The sequence below is a fragment of the Cnephaeus nilssonii genome (genome assembly GCF_951640355.1).
Source record: "Cnephaeus nilssonii genome assembly, chromosome: 21".
Taxonomy (NCBI): Eukaryota; Metazoa; Chordata; class Mammalia; order Chiroptera; family Vespertilionidae; genus Cnephaeus; species Cnephaeus nilssonii.
The window spans coordinates 9,572,166-9,597,528 of NC_137092.1; the positions used below are offsets into that span (position 1 = coordinate 9,572,166).

General features: G+C 51.6%; 1 protein-coding gene across 12 annotated transcripts in view; it reads left to right on the forward strand.

Annotated features, from left to right (window-relative positions):
* Positions 1 to 25,363, forward strand: part of MAB21L3 (mab-21 like 3) — a 166,130-nt gene that overhangs the window by 50,183 nt on the left and 90,584 nt on the right. For all 12 annotated transcript variants that reach the window (XR_013812933.1, XR_013812934.1, XR_013812935.1 and 9 more), the window contains one exon: positions 17,485 to 17,565. The gene's annotated coding sequence lies outside the window, so the exon portion shown is untranslated. The remainder of the gene's footprint in view (positions 1 to 17,484; positions 17,566 to 25,363) is intronic.

Genomic DNA, 25,363 nt, shown 5'->3' on the forward strand with positions numbered 1-25,363 from the left:
CTAGTCTTTCTGCCTCTCGTCGTTTCCCAGTGGGAGCAGCACCCCTCGGAGCCCCTTCCCGGCTCCTGCCAGGGTCTCGGGATTTCACGCGCAGCCTCCGCACTGCCCTGCGCGGCTGGGGGAACTGGGGCTGCGGGGGCTGCGGGGCTGCTGGAGCCGCTGACGCTGGAGGCTGACGGACAGGGAGAGGCTAGGCTGCTGGTGGCTCTCAGGAGAGGAGTTGGCAGTCCAAGAGGCAGGGGGATGGCTCCGCAGCCTGGCAGCCGAGGCAGCTCCTGGCACGGCTCCAGCCGAAGATGCACAGTCACTGCCTCTGCAGCAGCCCTGCTCCGGCCCCGCCTCCTCCATCCTCCTCCATCCTCCTCCTCCCCTCCTCCCCTCCTCTTCTCCTCCCCTCCTCCCCTCCTCCTCCCCTCCTCCCCTCCTCCCCTCCTCCTCCCCTCCTCCCCTCCTCCCCTCCTCCCCTCCTCCCCTCCTCCCCTCCTCCTCTCCTCCTCCCCTCCTCCCCTCCTCCCCTCCTCCCCTCCTCCCCTCCTCCTCTCCTCCTCTCCTCCCCTCCTCCCCTCCTCCCCGCACCTGCTTCCTCCCCTGTCCTCAGCGCTGGGGCCCAGGTCTCCACTAGGACTGCCCCCCCATTGCTGTTTAGCCTGGAGGGCTCAGCGGGGTGCCTCCAGGCAGGGGGCGGGGCTCCCCTATGATGAGGAAAACAATCAGAAAGCTCTGGAGAAATTGACTTTGGACAAACTGCTTAAGCCCTCTGTGCCTCCATTTTTAATCCGTGAAATGGGGGTGGTAATGGGTGATGGTGAGAATTAAGTGAGTCACTGGCAGCGCACGGGAACAGCGCCTGGCATGTAGGGTGCCTGGCATGTAGGGCGCCTGGCATGTAGGAAGCCTGTGATGGCGTGTCACTATGAGACCATCCCAGAGGCCAATCTGGCCTTTCCCAGGGTCCACTGGGCATTGGGGGGGGTGGGGGGGGGAATGGGAAGGGGAAAGGACAGGGTTTCTAGGCTTGGAATTGGGGAGGGGCAGTGCCTTCTCGCCTGGAAAGGACCCCGCTGTCCTGGCAATGTGGGCGCACCCAGGAAGCCTGGTGGCCCCAGGCCCGGGCTGCTCCCTGTCCGGGCAGGTGAGCTGGCAGCACAAGACCTGTTCCCCCCGGGAGACTGTTCTTAAAGGTCACAGAGCAGAGACCCCTCCAGAATTGGTCTCTGGTGATAAGGCCAGCAGACGCAGGCTCTAAAAATAAACCTTAACAAGATTGCAAGGCAGCGCTTTGCACCACAATTCCGATCACGATTATTGTCTCTCCCAGAGCAGCGGGCCCTGCAGCTCAGCCCACCCCACTGAGGACACGTCAGACTCGGGTGCGGGATTGAGTCTGGATACGGCTCCGCTCCGCTCTGGGCTGGCCTTGGCCGAGGACCTGCAGACTTAGTGTGAGGGGCTCCCTCCCAGCCCCAGCCCCAGCCCCGGGTACCCACACTCCTGCCCCCCGCTGTGGGCTGAGCGAGCAACCTGAGCCCTGCTGAGGTGTGTCCCCCCCATTGGTGCCTTTCTCTTCCCCAGCATGGGGCTCTGGGTGGTGTCTGGGGACCACCAAGCCTGTCTGGTTTACTGGGGCTGGGGGCCAGCCTGAACTGAGCACACAGGGCAGTGCGGGCTTGGAACCCCAGGAGCGGGCCCTCGGGTCCCGGCAGCAGGCGCAGGCCTCCTGGGCCATGGCCGCCAGGGCTGGCTGCCAGCTGTCTTTCCTGCTGCCTCTCCCTGCAGAGCGAGAACGTCAGCGGGAGCTGGGACCGAGGGTGGTGACACCAGCCTTCTGGGGCGGCCAGGCTGCGGGAGGCTGCAGAGGAAGGAGAGAGGAAGGAGGAGAGGGGAGGAGGGGGAGGAGGGGGAGAGGAAAGGAAAAAAGGAGGAGCCAGGGGAGGGGTGGGGAGAGGACAATAAAGGAAGCACCTCTCTGGTACACCCCGCTCCCTGACCCCCACCTCCCTGCAGTCATGGGGATCTCTGTCCCCCATCCCCCTTAGGCACCTGGAGAGGGGGCGCTGGAGCCGAGGGTGGGGCGGTGGGAGAACAGGGAAGGCACAGAGAACAACAGCGCAGGGAGCTCATAGCTGGTGCCCAGAGGCTGGGCTGGGAACGGCGGGGTGGAGAGAAGATGGAGCTCGCGGAGGGTCCCACCTGTGCCCTGAGAACCGGGCTTGCACCCGGCCAGTGTGGGTCAGTGGTCGAGAGTCAACCTATGAACCAGGAGGTCACCGTTTGCTTCCAGGTCAGGGCACATGTCCGGGTTGCAGGCTCCATCCCCAGTAGGGGGTGCGTAGGAGACAGAGATCCATGGTTCTCTCTCATCATTGGTTTCTATCTCTCTCTCTCCCTTCCTCTCTGAAATCAAAAAGATACATATATTTTTAAAAGGGATTGGGGCTGGCTCAGTCAGCCTCCTGCCACAGCCCTGGCCACCCTGCCAGGCCAGCCCCAGCGCTGACCTGCCTCCCTCCTGCTGGTCCCTCTAGCTCTCGAGGGCGGGAGGAGGGGGGACGAGGGGATGTTTTCTCCCTCTCCTTCCTGGGCTGGGGCCTGGGCTGGCTGTGGCTCGCCGGAATGATAAATGATTATTGTTCTCTCGCTCCTAACTCGGTTTGGGATTTGAGGATGGAGAGGCTGCTGTCTCTCACCATTAATTTAGATGGCGGCCACTGTGGTCACCGCAGGCCCCCGGCAAGGAGCAGAGCCTGAGAAATTGAGGTGAGGAAGGGAAGCAAGCACCACAGCCGAGATGGGACTTAGCCAGTGGGGAGCAGTCAGCACTGCCAGGCCCTCACCCAGCACCCCCCGGGCCGGCAGGGCAGCACTGAACGTTGTCTAAGCACTGTGTTCCCAAGCATATCATTCAGTCAGTCATTCAGTCAGTCGTTCCTCTTTATTCCTTTTGCTGTGTGCTCCCAATCGGGAATTGACGGAATAAGGCAGTACAGCGAGGTGTTGCGTGGTCGTCCGATAGTCACACTGTGGGCCACCAGCACTGAGTACCTGGCCAGTTCCGCCTGAGGGCAGGCGTGGGGGAGTGGAAGGGCGTCAGGAAGAAACAGAAAATCTTTTGAAAGAGACATGGAGCAGGCCTTTTCCCCCCTCCCTCTCCCCCTCCCTCTGCTGCCCCAGAAGCACTGTGGCCTGGGGCAGGGCCACCGAGCCTCTGAGGGGCCTCTTTATTTTTATTTATTTTTAAATATATTTTTATTGATTTCAGAGAGGAAGGGAGAGGGAGAGAGAGAGACAGAAACATCTATGACGAGAGAGAATCATTGATCAGCTGCCTCCTGCACGCCCTACACAGGGGATGGAGCCCGCTACCCGGCATGTGCCCTGATCGGGAATCGAACCGTGGCCTCCTGGTTCATGGGTCAATGCTCAACCGCTGAGCCACGCCGGCTGGGCAGACGGGGCCTCTTTAAATGCCCCTGACCCCCCTGCTCTGGGCCGCCCAGCTGAACTGCGGCATTTTGAAGATTGTGAGATCCTTCTGAAGTGCCTTGTATGTCTAAATGGACCGAAACCATCCTTTTCTTCATTTCCCATTTCAACAGAGGATGGTTTTCAAAATGTGCTTAACTTATTCTCAAAACTATTTATGCTCATTCATATTTAGCATTCTTTATTATCTAAGTTTATTTGGGAATAGATAAATTGTGTGTCGCTTCTCAATTAAATTATAAATTCCTAACAAAACAAATAAATAAAATATGCTTCATGTAGAGAATAAGGATTAAAAAAACAAGAACAAAAAACCCAACAATGTGGGAGCCTGAGGTGAAAATGGAAAACAGATGAAACCCAAGGAGTTCTCAAGGTGTCTCTCCCTGCGTTTCCGCTTGGCAGGGTGCGGGGGCAAAATGAGCGTCTAGAGCAGCGGGCAGCTTCTCTCCCGCGGCCTTTGCATAAGAAGCGCTTTCAGGAAAAGAGGCTGCGCTTCTGCACGTGTCCTCGTTCTGCTGCCTGAAAAGCTCCCTTGGGGCCCGAGACGGTGGAAATTAGTTGGGGAGAGGAGGAAACCAAACCCCCCTTTTCACATTGCAAATCTCTCCCCAACTGAACATTTCACCCCGGGAAATGGCCGCTCTGAGTTCGGGAGCAGACAAAGCCCTCTTTGTGTGAGGGCCCCACCTCCCAGCGCCGTCCTTGCAGTTCCCAGCTCTCCCGCGTCCTCAGCCAGCCCGCCCTTGCCCTTGGCGCTGGGTCACAGGCCTTGGGCGCCACCGCCCAGGAGGCGCCGTGTTTAGTGGTTGTGCGTGTGGCTGTAGAAACGTATCCACAGGCCATTTAATCGGCTGGAGAAATCAAAGTCAGTGGAAATAGCACCCAATGTCACGCACGTCCACAAGCCCATGTGATGTACGTGTGTATTTGTATATATTTCCTCTGCCATGTGTCAAATATCCTACAGGGGGATAGCATACAAGAATGACGCTGTGTACCCAATGTTCTGGTTACCTATTGCTGTGTAACAGCCTCCCCGAAGCTCGGTGACTTCAGCAGCAATTGTCTTGCGATGTGTTGTGATATTGTACACCAGGGATCAGGGCAGGGCTCAGCAGGGTGGCTCTCCTGTTCTAGGTGACATTGAGTGGGATCACACGATGGTGTTCAGCTAGTGGTGGGGCTGGGTTGGAGCGTCCAAAACAGTATTACTCACACAGCTGGCTCCTTGGTAGGGATGGCTGTTGGGCTAGACTCCATGGGCACCTCCTCCTACGTGTAGACTCAAGGCCTCCCCACACAGTCTCTCCAGCAAGGTGGCCGTCAAGGCTCTAACACCAAGTGTTCCAGGACACAAAGCCCCCGGCCAGACCCTAGGAAAGGTCTTTCTTTGGAGTCCCAGCATTTCCAATTTCTTCCTCACCTTCTACCTCACCCTGACCCTGCCTCAGACACTCATTTCCTGTGCCCAGAACTGGCACAGTGTCACTTCTTCTGCAGGCGAAGCAAGCCACCGGGCAGCCTGGAATCAGGGGGCGGGGACAGAGAGCCCACGTCCCTTTGGGAGGATCAGAGAATTCGTGGCCATCTGTCACCCAGTGGCCACCTGTGACCCGGTATCCGTGGGGTGAATGCTTATGTTGGTGGCAAAACATGGCACCAGTTGTTACCAGTGATAGGACCTCGGTTCAGCAACCTGGGTACTTGAGTTCTGGCTAAGAGAAGAATGCCGAGCGAAGACTCCAACTAGAAGAGAAGGTTTATTTAGAAAGTCACAGAGGTGAGAGAAGTGAGCTGGAGAAGAGAGAGGCTCAGGAAACAAGTTACAGCAAGAGAAGGGCCCTTGGAGCTCAGGAGAAAGAAAGGGACAAAGAAAACACGTAACTGAATTTGCAATGTTTGTTGGTTTGTTTGTTTGTTGCCTCTTGCAGTTTACGAAGCACCGTGAGCTCAGGCTAGGCCTCCATCTATTCAGAAACGTCCAGCACAAGTAAAGGAAAACCAGCCCTAAGAGCTTACCCATCAGGGGCACCCGCTGCTTCACTTTCCTCTCCTTCACGCCTCCCACTCCCACTCGGTGGCCCCAGGCCATTCTCACTGCGTTTGGCCCAGTTCCCGTCAGGGTGAGCCTGCTATTCGGCATTCCGGTGTTGATTACTTCTTCCACGCAGCTCAGCTCCCTGCTCAAAACTAAATGTCCCCAACTGGCTCTTAGTTTCTTGCCGGAAGGGGTGGAGAATTAATGACCCGTTCACCGGAGAGTTCACCCCGTGAAAGGAATTCACCTTATTTTCAGGTGGCTCGCTCCAACCCAGGGTCACCTGTGCGTTACCACGGGCGAGATAATAAAAGCCTTCCCAACCCCTTCCAGCATCCCACACCCCTCTCGGTGGCAGTGGTGGGGAGCAGCAGGGGGCGGGCCGCCACCCTGCCTCATTTCCAGTCAGGTGCCTCTATCTCTTCCTGCCAATCTCATGATCTATTGGCTTGTTTCCAAACCTGAAATGCAGTCTTTCACAGGAGAGGGGAAAGGTCACCTGCGAGGTCACTCCAGGTCGCGCAGGCATGTGTCAAATGCCACACAGGCAAGGCTCTAAGCAAGACCATTCCGCAGGGGAATTCCTGCCGTCTGCACAGGATGCTGTCTCCTTCCATTTTTAACCCAAGAACATCATTGTCTGGGGATGAGGAAAACACGGGTGCACATCAAAGAAGAAAGTCACCTCCCCGGCCGTGAAAGAGTGAGGCCTGCTGGGAGAGCGACCCATGGGCTTGTCAGGGTGCACATGGTTTGACTGCAACTAGACACCGTCGACGGAATGGTCCTAGCCTGGCTTCTCAGGCTCTTGTCACTGAGTGTGTGTTTCCCTGTGGCAGGAAAGGAGAGGGTGGAGTATGTTCGGCCCGTTTCTTTGTGGGCGCATACCTGTGTAGCCAGCTTGGAGGAAAACAACGTACACGAATGAATGGTTGTGAACTCGATCGATCAGGGAGCAGTTGTCTGCATCGCAAAAACAATTGGCCACAAGTGTCTTTACATACCAAGGGCCCAGGACTTGGGGAATCCGAGACAAGATGAGGGGGGCTGGCTGGCTGGGTCTCTAGGCATGACAGCACCTACAGGGGGATAGCATAGTCCAGAGTCTGTTTCTTGGCCTTGCCGATCCAGAAGCTCCGTCTGGAAATAGAGGACCGACTACCACTAGTCTAACCCATAAGAGTCCAAAGTATAACTTAGTTGCCAATTAGTTGGTTTACTCTGGGAGCTCCTTTTCCCATTACAGATTCCATTACTGAGTCCTGAGATGGGCTCAAATCCCCTGTCCTCATGCTGCATACATCCTGGGAGGAGAGACACACGATAAGCAGCTGTGTCTATAATACATCAGGTGGTAATATGTGCTACAGGAAGATGAAGGTGGGATCAGGGGAAGAGAAAGCGATGGGGTACACGTGCAGATAGGGGTTTGTTCTGTTTCATTTAGGGATGTCAGGGGTGTCTGTCTCTTTCAGGAGACATTTGAGCAGAAAGGGAAGGAGTTGGACCCAGAGGTTTCCACAGGAGGGGTACCCGGTAGACCCGGTAGAGCCACAGCAAGTAGAAAGGTGAACTTGCATTTGCTGTGTTTGGAGGCCAGCGTGGCTGCAGAGAAGTGAGGAGGCGATGTCAGAGAAGTATCCAGGGCCAGCGCTCTTGCAGGAGGATCTTGGCTTTTGCTCTGGGTGCGATTTCAAGCTGAAGAATGAGCCCTAGCCGGTTTGGCTCCGTGGATAGAGCACTGGCCTATGGACTGAAGGGTCCCAGGTTCGATTCTGGTCGAGGGCACATGCTTGGGTTGCGGGCTCAATCCCCAGTAGGGGGGCCGTGCAGGAGGCAGCTGATCAATGATTCTTTCTCATCATTGATGTTTCTATCTCTATCTCCCTTCCTCTCTGAAATCAATTAAGAAATATATATATGTAAAAAAGAATGACATAATCTGATTTATATTTTAATGGCATCACACTGGCTGGCTGTGTTGAAAATGGATGATGGGTGGGGAGAGGGAGGCAAGGGCAGAGGCAGGGAGACGAGTGGAGGCAGGAGGCGAGAGTGGCTTGGACCAGAGTCAGGGCACCAGGAGCTGTGACCTGGGGTCAGAATGTAGATACATTTTGAAGGCAGACATGATGTATTTGCTGACGGTTTGGATGTGGTGGGAGAGAAGAGGGGGGTCAAGGATGACCTGGAGCTTTTGGTGTGAGGACCTAGAAAAATGAAGTCTCCCTTTGCTGTGAGTGGGAGGAAGAACTTGGTATCCATGTGTGTGTGTTTCTGGGGAGCGGCAGGAGCCGAGTTTGGGGGTGCTAACGTTGACATGCCCACTATACTGTATATCTGCAGATGGGAGGTAGGCCCTGGGATACCTGAGTCTGCACTTTAGTGGCGGGATCTAGGCTGGAGGTGTAAATTAGGGAGTCATGACATGTCGGTGGCATTTAAAGTCCCAACAGTAGATGAAGCCACACAGAGTGAGGGTGTCGATGGACAGGTCTGAGCTCCAGGACTCCCCAGCCTTCAGCGGTCAGTGCTATAGAGAGAACCCAGCGGGAAAAGACTGAGGAGGAACGTCCGGGGAGAACAGTGGTCAGAACCATGGAACTGTCCCAGGACAGAAGCAACGGGTGTGTGGGATGCTGCCAATGGGCCGAGTAAGATGGGAACGGAGACTTCACCGCTGGAATTAAGCGCCCGGACAAGAGCTAACCTTGTCAAGAGCAATGAAAGAGCGAGGCCTGCTGTTCCAGAGAGAATGAAGAAGAGGGAGTGAGGAGGGCGCGTGCCTGAGTTTTGTTGTTAAAGGGAAACAGAATTGAGGTAACGTGGAGGAGGGCTTGGGTCAAGGGAGTTTTGTTTTGCTTTCTGTGGTTTTGTTGTTGTTGTTTTGGGATGGAAAATACCAGCGCCTGTTTGCTGGTGCGGGGAGTAGTTTTTGGAGAGATGGTCTTGGCTAGGTGAGAGCTGAAGGTCAAGTGCGCAGATGTAGGGATCGGCCTTAAAAAGGAGCAAGGCAGTACGTTCCCAGTCCCTAAAAGGAAGCCGCGGGTACATACAAGCCCCGTGTGAGGAGGAGGTTGTCTCCTGTTCTCCATGGAATGGGCAGCCGGGTATCAGCGGAGATTGGGGAGCAGAGAGAAACAGCGATGTGAGGAAGAAGCATCGATCAGCTGCCTCCTGCGTGCACCCCAACTGGGCATGTGCCCTGACCGGGAATTTAACCAGCAGCCCTTCAGTGCACGGGACAGGGCCCAACGACCCGAGCCACACCAGCCAGGGCCGGAGTTTCTTTTACTTCCTTAGTTATCTTTAAGGCTCACTTTCCATACCTAAGTCAGCCCCACCCATTACCTTTGAGCTCAGCTCAGTCAATCCCTTTAGTGCAGCAGCGCAGGGTGGCGGGGTGAGGGTGGGGGTGTGGGGGGGGGGAGGCGGGGAGGGGAAGATGGACATTGAAAGAAGCAGAACCCCTGGGCCTGTAAAACGAAGTTTAGACTTCCTCCCTCGCGCTGAGCCGAAGGGTCCTCTGCTGCTGCCCCCAACAGGCGGACGCGCAGGCCACTGGCATTTAAGCGGTATTTTATCATTCCCTCCTTTGTTGTTCCCGCTCCGTGCTTGGTGCTGAATGCGGCTAGCTCTACCTCTGCCCCCTAGGAGAAGCCTCTGAGCAAAGGTGACGTCAGGAGAGACACGGTGAGTCCACCCAGGGACGGAGGCATTACCGGTCCCGAGGCCGGGAGAGGAGGGAGAGGGAGAGAGCAGATTGCATGCAGTGCCCACAATAAAGCAGCAATATTGCAACAATAAAACAATCCACCAAAGGAACAGGGGACACAGCTCTACGCAGAGGGCAGGTGCCCCATGGACTGTTGGGGATTTGGCCCAAGGGACTTCAACCTGTCCTGCTCGGATCTCCCCACGCCTGTTTGCAAAGAGCCACTCAGAACAGGCTGGTGCAGGTGGCAGCTGGATGTGAGAGCCAGCCCATACCCAGCCCCGGGGCACCACGGCACATGCCTCAGTGCTGTGCCCTCCCTGGGATCATGAATGACTAGGACCCTCTGCAGGGGCCACCTGGCCTCAAACTGGGATCCCTCCACAAAGCGGGGGTCCCAGGGTGGATAGGGCATCTCTGGGAACACAGCCCTAGCTGCTCAGCCTGCGAGGTCTTGAGCCCTGGGGCCTCACAGAGGCAGCACTTCTCTCATCGGGGTGCCCAGGGAGGAGCCCAGAGCCTGGCCCAGGCCGTTCTCATTGGCTGTCGAACTGTAGGCCTCGGCCGGGGGTGGGCAGTTTTTCTGTGAAGGCCCCGAGAGGACACAGTTTGGGCTTCGTGGGCCATTGCGGCTCCATTGCCGCTCTGGTCTAACTGTGAGGGCAGCTGCAGGTAGAAACGCAGGGGTGGGCGATGTTCCAATAAAACTTTATTTTATGGACATCGACATTTGAGTCTCCTGTAACGCGGACATGCCATGAAATAGTCTCCTTCCGATTTTTCAACCGCTTGAACATGTAACGACCCTTCTTAGCCCGTGGGCTGTGCAAAAAGAGCACAGGTTGTCGTTGACTGACCTCCGGTCTAACACAACCAAAGGACCCCCCTTCCTGTTTCCGGCGGAAGTGCACATGGATCTTTTAGTCTGTGAACAGCCATTGGGGTGCATAGTGCCCCAACATCTGGGTGGCCCCCATTCCTCCCTGCTGTGCGCGCACACGCTCTCCCACACGTGGCCGTGGCTCTGGATTCTGTGGGCGGTGGGCAGTCTCCGGCTGACATGATCCCTGCAGACACACTTTTAAGGCCGCTGCTGCTTCCCAGTAAGAGGAGATGTGCAGACTGTCGGTGACTTGAGGCAGATTTATCTGTCTGCCTCCCCCAGCGCCGTCACTCCAGTGCAGATGCCGTTCACCTTAGGGAACCCCTCTGTCTTCCCTGATGCAGGTCTGCCCTTGGCCTTGGCCTTGGCCAGGCCTGGAGGGACGGGTGGGGTGTTCCAAACGTGTTCCAAAGCGCGAGGTGCCCGGGCACGCTTCCTTCCCGCAGGCAGTGTTTGAAGTAAGCCGCTGCGGAGGAATACAAATTGAAGTTCACATTAAATGGCTTTAAATGTCACGGAATTCAGTTTCCCATGTATTTTGTTGACAAGTGATCTTTGGGGGACACTTCCTGACCTTTATTTAAGCTTGCGGCGTGTCCTTTCCTGTCTCGCTGTCCTCCCCCCACACCTTTCCTTTTGTATCCACCAGGTTAAGTGCCATCCCTGTGGCACTAACCTTTTGGCTCTCCGGGTCCTGCCCCTCTTCCTGTCCCCGCCCCCAGCAAGGCTCCGCCCACCGCCACCTGGGCGGCTCTGCTTTCTCCACCTCCCTCCGGGGAACAGTGGTCCCTCTGCTCTGGCCAGGGGCTCCTGCCTCTTTCCTGTGGCGTCTGGCCTCAGCTGGATGTACTTCTTACTTAGCACTTAGATTTGCATAGCTGACTCCTTCGGATGGGCTTTGGAATGATTTGTTGTGCATCGGACGGTGCTGTCTTCTGATCTAAAATATTAAACCCCTCTCTGTTTTGGGATTTACAGCCTGGCTGCTCTAGGTTCATAAAGCTTTTCCATTAAAGATCTCTCCTCTGCCAATATTTATTTCTAGAGTCACTGTTTGCCCAGAAGCGACTGGCTGCTGCATCTTCTGGGAAATGAAATTGATGTCTCCTGGCATCCATGGGGGTGACATCACCGAAGCACTGTCTACATCGCCCAGTGGCATAAACCCTGAGCCCGGCTCCAGTGGGTGGCAGAGGCAGGGGCAGAGGGGCAGGGAGTGAGCAGAGTGGGTTCACACAAACATGCCTGTGTCCTCTCCCTCCCCTCCCTGCACCATCCCACCTACCACTTGTATTGACAGGGTCATTATGTAATGCATGGAACCTCTTCCAATGGACACCCCTCTTACCATCAGTATTGAGGGGTTGGGGTCCGTAGGGGTGGAGGGATGGACAGGAGGGGTTCTGCTCGAAGGACAAGGACCGTGCCTTCCCCTTGTAGCGCGTCACCCCCATGAACGGTGACGGAGGCTGTGCTGGCTCCGTGGACAGGTGAGCGCAGGGACAGGGATGCAGAGTTGGCTGGTCCCCAGCAGAACTGGGGTCGGAACCTCGCTTTTACAGCCCAGAGCGCTCTCTCCTTTGCTCCACCATCTCCTGGGTTGGTGGCATGTGCTTTGATGAGGGGTGAGTGGAGTGCTGTGCCCCAGCCCCTCTCCCACCTGCCCTACGTGAAAGTCACCCCCAGGCAAGCTGGCCCGAGAGAGAGAGAGAGAGAGAGAGAGAGAGAGAGAGAGAGAGAGAGAGAGAAGATGCCTGGGCAGCAGTTTGCTGGGTACTTGTACCCGCTCCCCCTCTGTTCTCTCTATCCCGATGTAGCCAGCTTTTCCCATGGCATCAGCAGTCTGTTTTCTCCCAGGAGTGTCCCTGCCATCTCCAATTCTTCACCTCCCATCCTCTCCTCAACCTGCTGCGTTCTCCTCTCCTCCCTTCTCCCACTTCACCTGAATTGGCCAATGAACTCCCACTCTCCAGCTCCGTGGACAGCTTCGGGTCCAGGGCTGGCTTTGTGGCATGGGACGAATGCAGTGGTACGGGGCCCGCATTCAGAGGGCCCCACGCTTGTCTCCATGCTTCCCTGTTGCCGTCTTGAAATTCTCAGTACATTTTGAACAGGAGATCCTAAATTCTCATTTTCCACTAGCCCCCCACAAATTACTCAGCGGATCCTGTCACTTCTGAGAAAAGAAAATTATGTTTTGGCCACTGATGTAGCCACACGAAACCCATCTCATCATCCTTTTCTGGTCTGGAGCTACTGCCTCTAAAAGTGCCATCTCACTGTGCTTTGTATCCGTTCGTGCTAGAGAAATCTTGAGTAGTTTATGTACAAAACTGGCCTTAAATTTATATATTACTTTGAAACTTTGCTGCTCTGTGGTTGGGGTGCGCTGGCCACCCCACCTGGCTGGGAGATCTCGCTGAAGTCCGGGCTGGCAGTGTGCTGATCTTTAACAGCTTCTTTTCCTAACAAATACCCCCTCATCGGTGAGGTTTCTGTGAGGTCTGTTAGCTGGGCACCCTGAAGCTTTTTGGCTTAAAATGTACTCTACTTTGGTGTGGTCTCTTTGGGGGCTGATGGGGAGAAAGAGAAACCAGCAGTGCAACTGTTTTGATAGTGAAAATTGACAAGAGTCTTTAAAAATATATTTTTATTGATTTCAGAGAGGAAGGGGAGGGAGAGGACATAGGCGTGTTTGTGTAAACCCAGATAGAAACATCAATGATGAGAGAGAATTATTGATCAGTTGCCTCCTGCACACACCCCACTGGGGATCGAGCCAGCAGCCCAGGCATGTGCACTTGGCTGGAATCGAACCTGGGACCCTTCCGTCCGCAGGCCAATGCTCTATCCACTGAGCCAAACCAGCTAGGGCGACAAGAATCTTTTTAAAATAAAGAGCCAGCCCTTCCCCACCTCCTCCCCAAAAGTAACTTCGGTAGCAGACACCATTCATTGTCTACCCAACACGCATTGTGCCTTGTTCCCTCCAATAGAATTCTTTTTTTTTTTTTTCAGTCACCATTGGAGACCCCTTGTCTCAGGGGCAGGCCCTTCCTCAGCCACAGAGAATGAATCTGATAGATTAAAACAGCGATGGGATCTTAGGACTTGTGTTCAGAACTTGATCTAAAGGTGACCATGTGACCTAGATCTCGTCAAAGAGAGGGAAGTGAAAGCTTGTTCTGGGATAGTTTTGGTGTTCCTGAGAAAAAGCAGACACATGGCCGGCCTGCTGCTTACTATTTTGTCGATCCCCGGCCCTCCCCCCGCCCCCCCCCCCCCGCCCCGCCCGCTTCTTCTGCTGTGGATGTGGACACAATACCTGGGGGTGCAGCAGGCATCTTGTAACAGAAGAAAACCAACACACTGCAAAAGGCGGAAAGAGAAAAAGGAGCTGTGCCTCTGATGGCATCGTTGAGCCACTGCCCCTGTCTTAGACCACCTCCCTCTGAACTTCCTGTTATGCACCAGACAAACAACAGCATCAAGCCTTACTTCTTCAGTCATTGCTATGACCTTTTTCTTTTTTACTTCCAGTGAACTCTTTTGTCACTGCTACAACTTCTCAGCAGCATTTAACACCATGTTGTCTACCCCCTCCACTTCAACCATTCTTTCTTTGGCAGTCACGGCACCATATCACTGGACTTTCTGGTCACTTCTCATATTCCTCTCCTTAGCTCAGTCCTCGATGGTGGGATTCAGTGGTTCATTCCTTTATTCATCACCAGACATTTACTGAGTGTTCCTGTGTGTTGGGCTTTATACCAAGTGCTCAGATGCAGCCATGAAGACAGATGAGGCCCCTGCTCTCACGGTGCTTACCCTGTAGTCCTAGTCCACTCCCTACCGCTGGCCACACTCCTCCTGGGCAGTCACATTAACTGCCTCAGCTTCACCACCTACAGCCGTTCCGTTCCACCACAGGACTTCATGTTGACTTGCCTAATTAATCAGCAGTCTGCAGATTCTCCTGGAAAAGAAAGAGAGGAGATCGAACCGCCCTTGGCGAGTCAGTCATGAAATCATCTTCACATCCCCAGCCAGGATCTGACGAGAAGGCAGAAGAGAGCTGGCTACCTGTCCTCAGACCCACGCTCTGACTTCATTTTTCGGCAGCACTCGAGCTGCCAGGGGATTCTTTGGAGGAAATCCCCTTGACATAATCCTGCCGTGCGTGAGGACTTTCTGTTATTTCCCATCAAACGTACTGAAAATTTCCATCAGGTTTAATGGTCATTGTACTGTCAGTGCTGCCAGCCTGTCTCTCACGCACAAACGTCGAGAGAAACAATGGGAGGCACCAGGAAGGGAAAACGTGTCAGACTCCCCCAAACCACCAGTGAAGAAAGACTGCTATTTAAATCGCTTTGTCAAAAAATCGTGTTTCACTGGGAAAAGTTGAAAATGAAAAAGCTTATTATGGCAACCCACTGATTCCATTTATGAGAATGTTAAGGTTTCTGACCTCAGCATATAATCCAAATGACAGAACAGAATTGATCTATAGATATGCTTATTATTTATTCATGATAAAAAATTGGGAAAATTTTTACTTGCTGCTATGCATGTAATTCACTGCTACTTAGATTAAAGGAGAAGCACTATACGATCATTTTAATAGATGCTTAAAAAGCGCTTGTTAAACTTCAGTGACCACTCCTAATAAATATTTTAGCAAGCCAGGGATAAAGGGACAGCCCTTAATTTACAGCGGATATATGCAAACCCACAACAAACATTCTTCTGAACAAGAAAACGGGAAAAGTCTTCCCTTCAGAGTTTGGTAAAACACCCTCCAGATACTACTTTAGAGCTGGGACCGAAGTTAAGGCGAGTGATGAGCTTACCTGAGGTACAGAATTTAACAGCATGTCAACAAACGCTCGAATCCGTAAAATATGTGACATTATGATGCAATATTTTTTTAAAAATAAAAATTAATGCAAAAACTCCTTGAAGAACAAACTGTACAACTTTTAAATATGGACAGGACCAGGATTTCCCCTGATTTTTTTCCTTTGGCCTTCAGCTGTGATGTGGCTCTAACATTCATTAAAATATTCTTTATCTTGATGACTGAGCTTTTTGGTAGCTCCCCAAATTTTGGGCCCAGGGCAAGTGCCTCACCTCACCCTTGAGTTGACTGAGATGTAAATGACTTTCAGGTTAGGTGGTTTGTGCAGGACAATAACCCATCAGGAGAGGCTTGGCCCAGCCTGCCCTTTTCTCTCCACCCCCTCATCCTTCAGTCCAAGACCTGAGAGGGGCCTAGAGTACTTACTAGGCACTTGTCCTACCTCTCCAAGTTGCCTTTCCTTTGCCCACGGCAACTTCCCATTCCTCCACCACCCACTCCCTCCCGGCCTGACACCTGCCTCAGGCAGGACTGACCCCCATCTCCTCCGTTCCTCAGTATCTCCCCTGCGTTAGGTCCTCAGTCCTAACAACGTGTCTCAATGAATTTCAACTTTTACTCAAAGTCTCGATCTTTCCCAATAGACATAGCATCCTAAAGAAAGGACCCAGTATTTTGTGTTTATGTCCCAAGGACCTGCAACCGTGCTTGGAACATAATAGATGCTCATTAAAGATTTACTGAGTGGCCGAAACCAGTTTGGCTCAGTGGATAGAGCGTCAGCCTGTGGATTGAAAGGTCCCAGGTTCAATTCCGGTCAAGGGCATGTACCTTGGTTGCGGGCACATCCCCAGGGAGAGCGGGGGGGGGGAGGGGGTGCAGGAGGCAGCTGATTGATGTTTCTCTCTCATCGATGTTTCTAACTCTCTATCTCTCTCTCTTCCTCTCAGTAAAAAATCAGTAAAATATATTTAAAAAAAAAAAGATTTACTGAGCGCATGCACGACTGTGGCTACACACGGTCACTCAGGGTAAGCACCTGAGGTTGTCTGAAGAGCATCTAACTTCAGAAACAGGGACCCCCATATGTTTCTGAAAGGGCATCTGACCAGTGACAGGATCTTAGAAGGACAAAAGTCCCATGTTTATGAATCGCTTATTAATGTTAGCTTCAAGTTCTAAATCCTTATTTCTACTTACGTTGCCTTTTCCCTTTCTTTTCCAAGCTCCTAGCATCTGTCCTTGCTTCGGAAGCTTGTAGCTCTGCTTCTCATTAAAAGATAATTCCCAGACAACATTCTGGTTCTCCCATCACATCAAATTAACGTGATGACCGCCGAAGCTGCTGGGGAAGCAGGGGTCATTACATGCTGCTGTCAGTGACACTGACAGTGACATTGAAGCAGGACAGAGGCCGCCTTCGTGAATAATTACTTATACACAATCAGAGCACTCTTGAGGTTGAAGTGCGCTTAGAGAGCCAGTCCTTTTGTTTATACAAAAGTGGAGACTGAGAATTTCCCATGATTCCTCAGCACTGTGCGAAGTTGGATTGCGAGCTCATCTCTTCCTTCTTCAGGTGGGAGGAGCCTCTTCAACCAAAACTCTGAGACTTCCTAGAGCCCAGTGCAGTGGTAGATGCATAATGAGCAACTAACCACATGTCAACTCGATTCAAAGTGGCTTAAGCCCAGGGGGGCATTTGCTATCTCCATAACATGGAGGTTGCAAGCAGGGTGGTTCTTTGGTTGGTTAATTCAATATTTCATCAACCTCATCAAGGACCTCGGCCTTTTCTGTATTTCCTGCTCAGCCCTCCTCACCGTGTTGGCCATTTTTCCTCATGGCCACAATATGACTACCATGGCTCCAGCCCTCATACCTGTGCCCAACCATGTGCAGAGGTTGATGATGATTTACGTAAATTTAAAACTCTGACCAATGGATACCTATAGTTATGCAGAAATGCTTTAGAAACCCACAAATACTTGATTCAAATTCATTTAGAATTTTGTTTTTATCATTTTAAAAAATTAGTTAAATGTTTCACACGCCAAACATTCATATACTAGAAATAATCAACAATATATTACACTGAGTGGCCAGATTATTATGATCTCTGAACGCATAATAATCTGGCCACTCAGTGTACTTCTCTTGAGTACCTCATTGATTTGATATCAAAGATACTATCAATCGTGCACCTGATCAGTTTTCCCCTTTGCACTGACTGATAGAAAGCTCAGGGCAAATAGGTGGTTGATCTCCAGCAAAAGTCTAGAATACTTTTGGTACCCATTTGAGATACAAATACACTGAGTGGCCAGATTATTATGCGTTCAGAGATCATAATAATCTGGCCACTCAGTGTACATTGTTCTTTCATTTTTACGGGCTTCTGTGTATAGAGTTCCTGCCTTAAATATTTCCCCATGTTCACTGATGCAGAGCGTTGCAGCTCTGTGCTGGTCCTCACTATATTATTGTCATTTCTCATGCAGGTCTTCCCGTCTCTGTTCACATAAGATGGAGCACACCAGTATCAGCTGCAGCTTGCGTGGGCCTTCTGGAATGAATGCCAGGTAAGAGGTACTTCTGCTCAGCACCACGTGTGAACATGGTGCAGTCATTTGTTTCACCGTAACACTTGGACAATAGTTGTGTCACCTTCGGCGTCGTTGCGGCACCTGTTGTAAGGTCTGAATGCTTTTCTCTTCCTCTTAAAGGCTAAGCTCCTTGGCAAGGGAGAGCCTTTGGGTGCATGCTAGATCGCCGATCAGAACCTGAACTCTAGCTCACTTCGCCGCATCTGTCTTTGAACAACAAAGACTCACTTGGTTGACACAACTGTTCCCTGACCCCCTTCCTCAAGGCTGGACGCTCGCCAGTGAAGGAATGACAGCGGGTCTGACGTGCTGTTACTGACTCCTCTCTGAAGGGGATTGTCTTTCCATCCCTCTTTCATGTTTCGTGACCTGAAATCGTAGGGTGAACAGACTCATATGTTTGCAACCACTCGTTGGTGTGACTAGGATTCTCTCCATACCGTGTGGCTAAAACAAAATTTTAAAAAATAGGTTGAATGGGAGGCTCAGACTGCAATTGTCCTTGGGTTTCCTTGTTTCTGGATTTTATGTATTCACGGAAGCAACCTTCTCTAACATGGTGACATTTCATGATACAAAACTAAACACAAAGGTAAATTAATGGGCACCTCTGTCATATTTGATAGAATTCAGGCCCGTCCTTCCTGGTTTGGGCAATGACCTTAAGCGGTTTCTGCAGCCGGTAGAGAGCAAATATTAGAAAAGCATTTAAGAGCGAGGGAGAGGAGCTCAGTGGCCTGAACAAAGAAGGCTTGTTTCTCCCTCATAACAAGAAGTCAGGAGGGAGATGGTGCTGGCGATGGTTTGGCAGCTCAGCCACATCAGGGCCAACATCTCTGCGATTTCCTGGCCTTTCTCCTCCGGGCTCAGGAGACTAACATGCAGGTGCAGCCAACACAGTCACCCTCCGGACAGCAAAAGGGCAAGGACAGTCCTGCCTCTTTGTCCCTTCTCCCGGGAAAGCAGGCTTCTGCTTCCACCCACGGGCCAACCGACACCTCACGTCCAGTGCAGGGCGGCCAGGAAAGGAGGAACGAGGTTGGGAGTGGATGCCGAGTCTACATCAATATGCACTACCTGCCTCGAAGAGAGACAGATTTCCAGGTTAGCTTGCACATGCGCCTTTTGGGACCCAAACAATACTGGCTTTGAGGAATTTAGTAAGTAGGACATCCATGCAGCCGTGCAAAAACCACCCCATGGTCATAATAACTGCTTTTTGTTATGTTTTCCCCAATTTTTAAAATTTATTGGGCTGCCATTGGTTAGTAAAAGTATATCGGTTTCAGGTGTACAATTCTATAACCCATCTGTGGGTATACCGTATTGTGTGTTCACCACCCCGAGTCGAGTCTCCTTCCATCACCATTTATTTGTTATCTTTGTCAACAGGGTTTTGGGGGCACAGTTTGCGTAGGCCCAAACCAAAGGTTATTCTCTGTTTTAACATTGTGAGGGTTGAGGCATAGGACATGCGAGGCGTTTCTCAGGCATGACCTCTCCTGCTCCATTCTAAAGGGGCTCCGTTTGGCACTGTTTGCGAATGGATCTGAATGTTTTTCGGAGCCCTCAGCAGAGTCACTGGGGTGGCATCCAGGGGGCGGCCCAGGGTCCGGCCCAGCAGACCTGGCTGCTGTCCCCACAGGGCGTGTGGTGGGTGGCGGCCAGGACTCTCCCAGGCCCAGCAGACAGCTGACCTGCGTGCGGAACGAGGAGATTTTGTTGGGTGACACAGAGCATCCTGACTGTCCCCACAGACCAGTAATAAGACACCCAAAGTCATTCCCGGTGAGGCAGACAGGGAGAGTCTCAGATACCCAGAGCCCCGTGCTGCTGCTGTCAGGGCAGGTCCCCGGGGCTCCGGCCCCACCATCACAGGGGGCCGCATCGGGGAGGTCCTGGGGACACGCAGTCCAGCCAGACCACGCAGGCTCAGGGGCAGGGCGCGGAGGGTGGCTCCGGCGTCCCCTCCCACAGCTGTCTCTGACACACATGGCTCGTCCCCTCGGCAGGTCTGCACTGGGCTTCCTCCATGGCGCCTGGCGAGGGAGGGAGAGGAAAGATCTGGCGAAAACGGGCATCCTTTCTCTCCTCACCGATTGCTTCCGGACTTAATGACCATTTCCCCTGGCGTAAGGTTACACGGAGACAGAGGTTATCAGCTAACAGCCGGGTTCATCACCCGAATCACTTTCACTGCACTGCGCAGGCGCCGCAGGCCACCCGGTGGCCCTCTGCTGTCTCCCCGCCCCACCCCCACCCCCCACCCGGCCTGCTCTCTGGGGCCTGGAATGCGTTGGTGGGTGGATTCCAAGGGAGCTCTGATTATTGGTTCGGTTGTCTGTCTCTGTAGGTACCTGCAGGTTCTTTTTTTTTTTTTTTTTTTTTTTTTGTCCTTTTGGTTGTGTGGAGCCTCCTCTCTTCCATCTCTTCCACATCTGCTTCGTTTGGGTGTGTCTTGATGTAATGTGTCGCAATAGCAAAAGCACGGCTGTGACTTTCCCTTTATGATGCCCCTATTCAGGGTTCTAGTTCTTTATCCCCCCTCCCGCCCCCCGAATTATGAGGATGCTCTCGGATTCATTTAGTGACTGTAGGAGACAGGGCACTGGCTGGGAAGTCACTACGCCCACGTGAGCTCGGTCAGCCACTGCCACTTGCCAGTTAACGTCCCTGCAGATGGGCGGTAGGAATAAAAGACCCTCTCCGTTCTCTCTGAGAAGGATGTCCTCAGGATAAAGTGAGGTTATGGGAGAAAGAGATTCCTAAAATACAGTATAAAAGTCATATTGCTTTCCATGCAGTGAGTGTTACTCCGTGCTGGGCACCAGGCTGTACATGCTTTCGCTGCATGCTCATGATGATGCATTAAGGGCTAGTATCATTACCCCACTGCTGCTGGCGAGGAGCTGAGGCTCAGAGAGGGCCCCAGCTCACACAGCCCGTAAAAAGGGAAGGACCAGGATTTGAACCACGTCTGACTGGCTCCAGACCGTGGGCTCTTAACCACCGCACCACCCTGACACCCTCTGTATCCAACATCCCATCATTCAGCTGGATGCTGGGGATGTCTATACAACTCCACGCCAAGAAATCCAGTGCTTGGGAGACGATGAAATTCCCAGTATACTCGGCAAGGGGTTATTCATTGCATGGTGGGCTCAAGAGAAAGCCCTTTCCAACATTTTGCTTGAGTTTCTGGAATCAAAACTCACTCACGCCGTTGACCAAGGGGGCAGCACGGTGTTCTGGTAATCAGCATCCTTATTTGAAATTAAAGACGCAAACTATGACTTCGGGCAAGTCTGTCTCTTGGGCGTTCTGCATCTGCTTAGACAGAAAACCATCGAGGTCTCTGTAAGTCACAGTAATGGTGACAGCTAACGTTTGTGAAGAGCTTACTCGGTGCCAGGGCTTTCTCCGAGTACCTGGTGTTCAGTTTTATCCGATTCTCACTGCAAGAGCGAGGTGCTACTGTTCTTTTCCCCTTTTCGTAGGTGAGGAAACTGAGGCACAAGGAAGTCTGCCCGAAGTCACACAGAGTAGGGGGGAAAGCTGGGGATGTACACACAGCCATTCAGCTGCCTTTCCTTTCTAACTCACAGGGATGATGTTATTTGTTGCCTTGGATGGGTGGGTCACCACACTTGGTCACTTCTGTATAGCCTGCCCCGGTTTCTTCCTGCTCTAGATAAAAAGCAGTATGTGTTTTTCGGTACCCCATCACACTGTTTAGGACATAGTGGTGCTCAGTAAATATTTGCTTGCCTGGTTTTCTCATCATTAAAAACATTGTGTGAAAAAGACATGGAAACAAACAAGAATAAATCAAGAAATAGAAAATAACGAGGCTGCAGAACTGGGAGAGATGATCTGACTCCGGCCTCCTAATAGGAACTATCTCATCAGAGAATAACCCAACGATGAAGCACACCGTGAACCCCTGCAGTGCTTATCTCGATTAAACAACAGCCAGGCAAAAGGAAATCGAATCATCCCGGTGGCAGAGACTTGATTATTGACTCTGGCAATGCTTTCTCCACCTCCTTGTGCCAATAAAGTTATTAGAATCGAATTGAGAGAGGCAGACGCACCAGAAGAGCTGAGACAAGATGCTGAGCCGTTGAAATCAATGACTCTTGGAGTTGATCCCCTGCCAAAGGCTACACCAGCTCCCGGGAGGGATCGGCCATTCTGACCAGCAGCCCAGCGCTGCAAGCCAGGTTTCTGGAGGGGACTCCTAGGTGGCTGGGGGCCGGCAGCTCTGGGAAGGAGGCAAAGGGCGCCCTTCCCACTACCACGGGCCAGAGAGGCCAGCACCCACCCGGGTGGGGAACAGTGAGACGTCGTTAGTCTCACCATCCTCCCCAGACTGTGGAAAGGGAAGAGGAGGCAGAGACGGAGGATGGGAGAGAACACAGTGTTTTTCACAATCTGTTTGTGACAGGAAGAAAGAGTGGCTTAATAACCCAGAGCCAGATTAATGGAATATTCCTCTCTCCCCTGGCAGAGCTGGCTCTTTGGTGCCATTGCTCGTAAAATTGACGACCGCCGCCGGAGCCATGGAGCTGGTTAACACATCTGCCCCCAATTGTGCCAAACAAAACCCATTCCACCAGAACTGGAGAGCTGGAAAGTGTTTAGACACCAGTTTAATGAGGAAACCACTAGCATTCTCTGGAAGCCACCAACCACTTCATCTCTTCTAGCTGCTTCCTCCCTCTCAGTCAACTATCTTCCCACCCTCTTGTATGTGGGCCCCAAGCATCTTCCTTCCATTCATTTTCTCCATCATCCATGATAGCTAACATGTATTGAGCACTTGCTATGTGTCAGGCACTCTTTTAAGCACTTAGAGTCCTTAGTAAATCTGTGTAGGTCAAGAGAGACATAGGAAAACTGGGAATACTGACATAGGAGGTTCTCCAGAAATCCTACATTGCAGCACAAAGTCCACAGCTCCACCCACTTGCCCAGAGTTTTGAATCAGCTTAAGAATTTCCAATCAGATTAATTGTCCCACACTCTTAATCATGACCAGATATCCCAGTACTGCCAAGCATCTGAGAAGAGCTGATAATGTGGATAATTAACACCAAACAAATAAACAAACAAAAATAATAGTAGTGTGGGGGGACTGAGAACATGCAAAGAGAGAATTAAAGTGTATGGATATTTTAATGGAGATAAGAAAATATACTATATCGGGGGGAGGGGGGAGAGTGAAACAAAAAAGGAACATTCAGAGGCCAAAATAGAATTCTTCTTGCAAATTAGAAATAGCAGAAATGAAAAACCCAATAGTAAATTTCCCAGAAAGTAGAGCAAAACATCAAAGAGAGAGAGAGGAATTGGAGAGACAAGAAAGAAAAATTAGAAAACTAGTATAAGAATTTTAATATCTAAATAATAGAAGTTCCAGAGAGAAAACATAAAAGAGAATCACAAATGAAATTTGTCCCCCAAATTTCCCAGAAATAAAAGACAAAAGTTGCCAGCTTTAAAGAACACATCAGTTACCCAACATAATGAATAAAAATAGATCCACATTAAGGCACCTCACTGAAATTTTTCAAAGAGTGGGGGAAATAGTCTACAAGATTTCCAGAGAAAGAAAAAGTCATATACAAAGAATCAAAAATTAGAATGGCTTTATACTTCTTCAATAGCATCCCTGGAAACAAAAAGAAAATGGGGCAATGTATTCAAAATTCTGAATAGAAATGATCTCCAACCTAGAGTTCTATACCCAGCCAAATTATCAAACAAGTGCAAAGGTAGAATAAAAATATTTTCAGATGTGCAAAGTCTCAAAAATGTATTTCCCATGCAACCTTTCCCAAGACATGGAAATACAGCACAAAAGTTTCAACATAGGAGACAAGTAAAGGGTATTTCCAAGGGGAAGAAAGATCCCAGACACCATCGATGGAGGACAGCAGCCCAGGTTGGTACAGCACCAGTCAAGAGATAGTTATGTTGGACATGCCCAGAGAAAGTCTACTGACTCCTCAACCCATGGGCAGAAAGCTCAGGTAAGCTTGGCTCCCCAAAAAACACCTCATCATGTGCTGCTCTCCACTCTTTGCTTGCTGTTTAGATCAGCTCATTTTCACTCCCACAGAAGTACTCTGGTGACCTAGTCCTAAGAGTGAAGTAGACCAATGAAGTGGTTCACCCTAAGATGAATTTAGAAGCAGATTATACAGAGCAGTCCACTTTCCCTGATGATTTTCCTGGCAGAAGGCCACAGAAGCCAGTGTGCTCAAGAGTAGTAAAGGGATCTGGATGGGAAATGGGATGGAAACTGCTACAATAACCAGCAATACATGCTAAGCCTACAGTTGGCATGGAATGCGTCAGCAGCTTGACGTGTGAATAGGAATTCAGCTGTTAAGTGTTCACATCCCAGTCTCTCCTGCGTTTTGTTTAGTTAAGGACGCTCTATGCTTGGATTCTAGGGTCACACTCACATGCTCACCCAAAGCAGGTCCTTTGTGCTGGTGTGGTGGGTCCAGAGAGAGGCTCTGTCCTTGGTTGCTTACGGTGCCAGAATCAGCACTCCCATCTGGACCTAGCACAGAATTCAATGCGTTTCTCCTGGGGTCTTTGCACCCTTTCCTACCAACCAATATCATCCAGAATCCTCAGTAATCAGAAAGAAACCTTATAAACATGCCAGGGTCTAGGACTCCTAGGTTCTGAGAGGTTCCTTGACTGAAAGCAGTTTGGCCCAATTTCTCCCTAGAGGCATTTGAAAGAGTAGACTTCATCAAACCCAGAAAAGTTCTTATCACCCTCCCCCCCTTAGTTAATGGGTGCGGGTGCGTATGAGGATTACACTGAGGGAATACTCAAGGGATTTGAGAACAGAGATCCGCCCTCCTGTGTGACCTGCTGTCTGCAGGTTCTTTACCTCCTCCCCGCTCCTCTCTGCTAAGTGGGGACCTGACCCAGAGTAGCTGCTCAATAATTGTTTATAGAGTGAACAGATGAATACATAATTGAATTATTGCTGACTCCTGAGACATCCAAGATGCACACATCCCGTTAGGATCAGGAGTTCTGCCAGCTCCCAGGAAAAAAAATCAAATCCACAATTGACTATTAAAGTAACATCTCATGAATCTGAATGTAAGGTGAGAGTTAGTGATGATATACGTTATGAGATTATTTATAAAGACATTCACTCATTTTATATTCAAGCACTTAGACTTGAACTAGGCTGAGGAGCGATTCCGTAAGGCACGTCAGTACCAGACAGAGGCTGGCGTGTTGTTTGTGTCGAGATTAATGTTAAATATCAACAGATACCTCTGAAGTGTCGCAGGTTCTTGAGGGCAGCTGTGCTTTTCAGTTTTCACCGTTCCTCATAGAATTGCGTGTATTTAAAATTCCCGTGGAACCAGAGCTCCCAGACCCTGTGTGGGAATCTCAACAGGCAGCCTCGCGCTCTTGCTGGCTCGTCTTCTTTCCACTCACCTGCTACCCCTTTGTCTCGGGCAGCCTGAGCTCCACCCACGGAGAGTTCTGGCATTTCTCCAAAGGCCCCACTCCCTCCTGCCCCTGTGAATCCCTCTCTTTCCCTTCTCCCCTCCACCAGAGAGCTCCCCGGCCCGCCCCGTCCTGCACACCCTGACTCCTGCAGATGGAGAGGGGCCCCTTGTCCGCCCTGCTCCCAAAGCACCCCCAGTGTTGGAGCTGTCTGCCTGTTTTCCCCGCGGGCTAACCTCTCAGGAGGCAGCTCGTTTGTCTTATTCATCCTTGTAGCCCA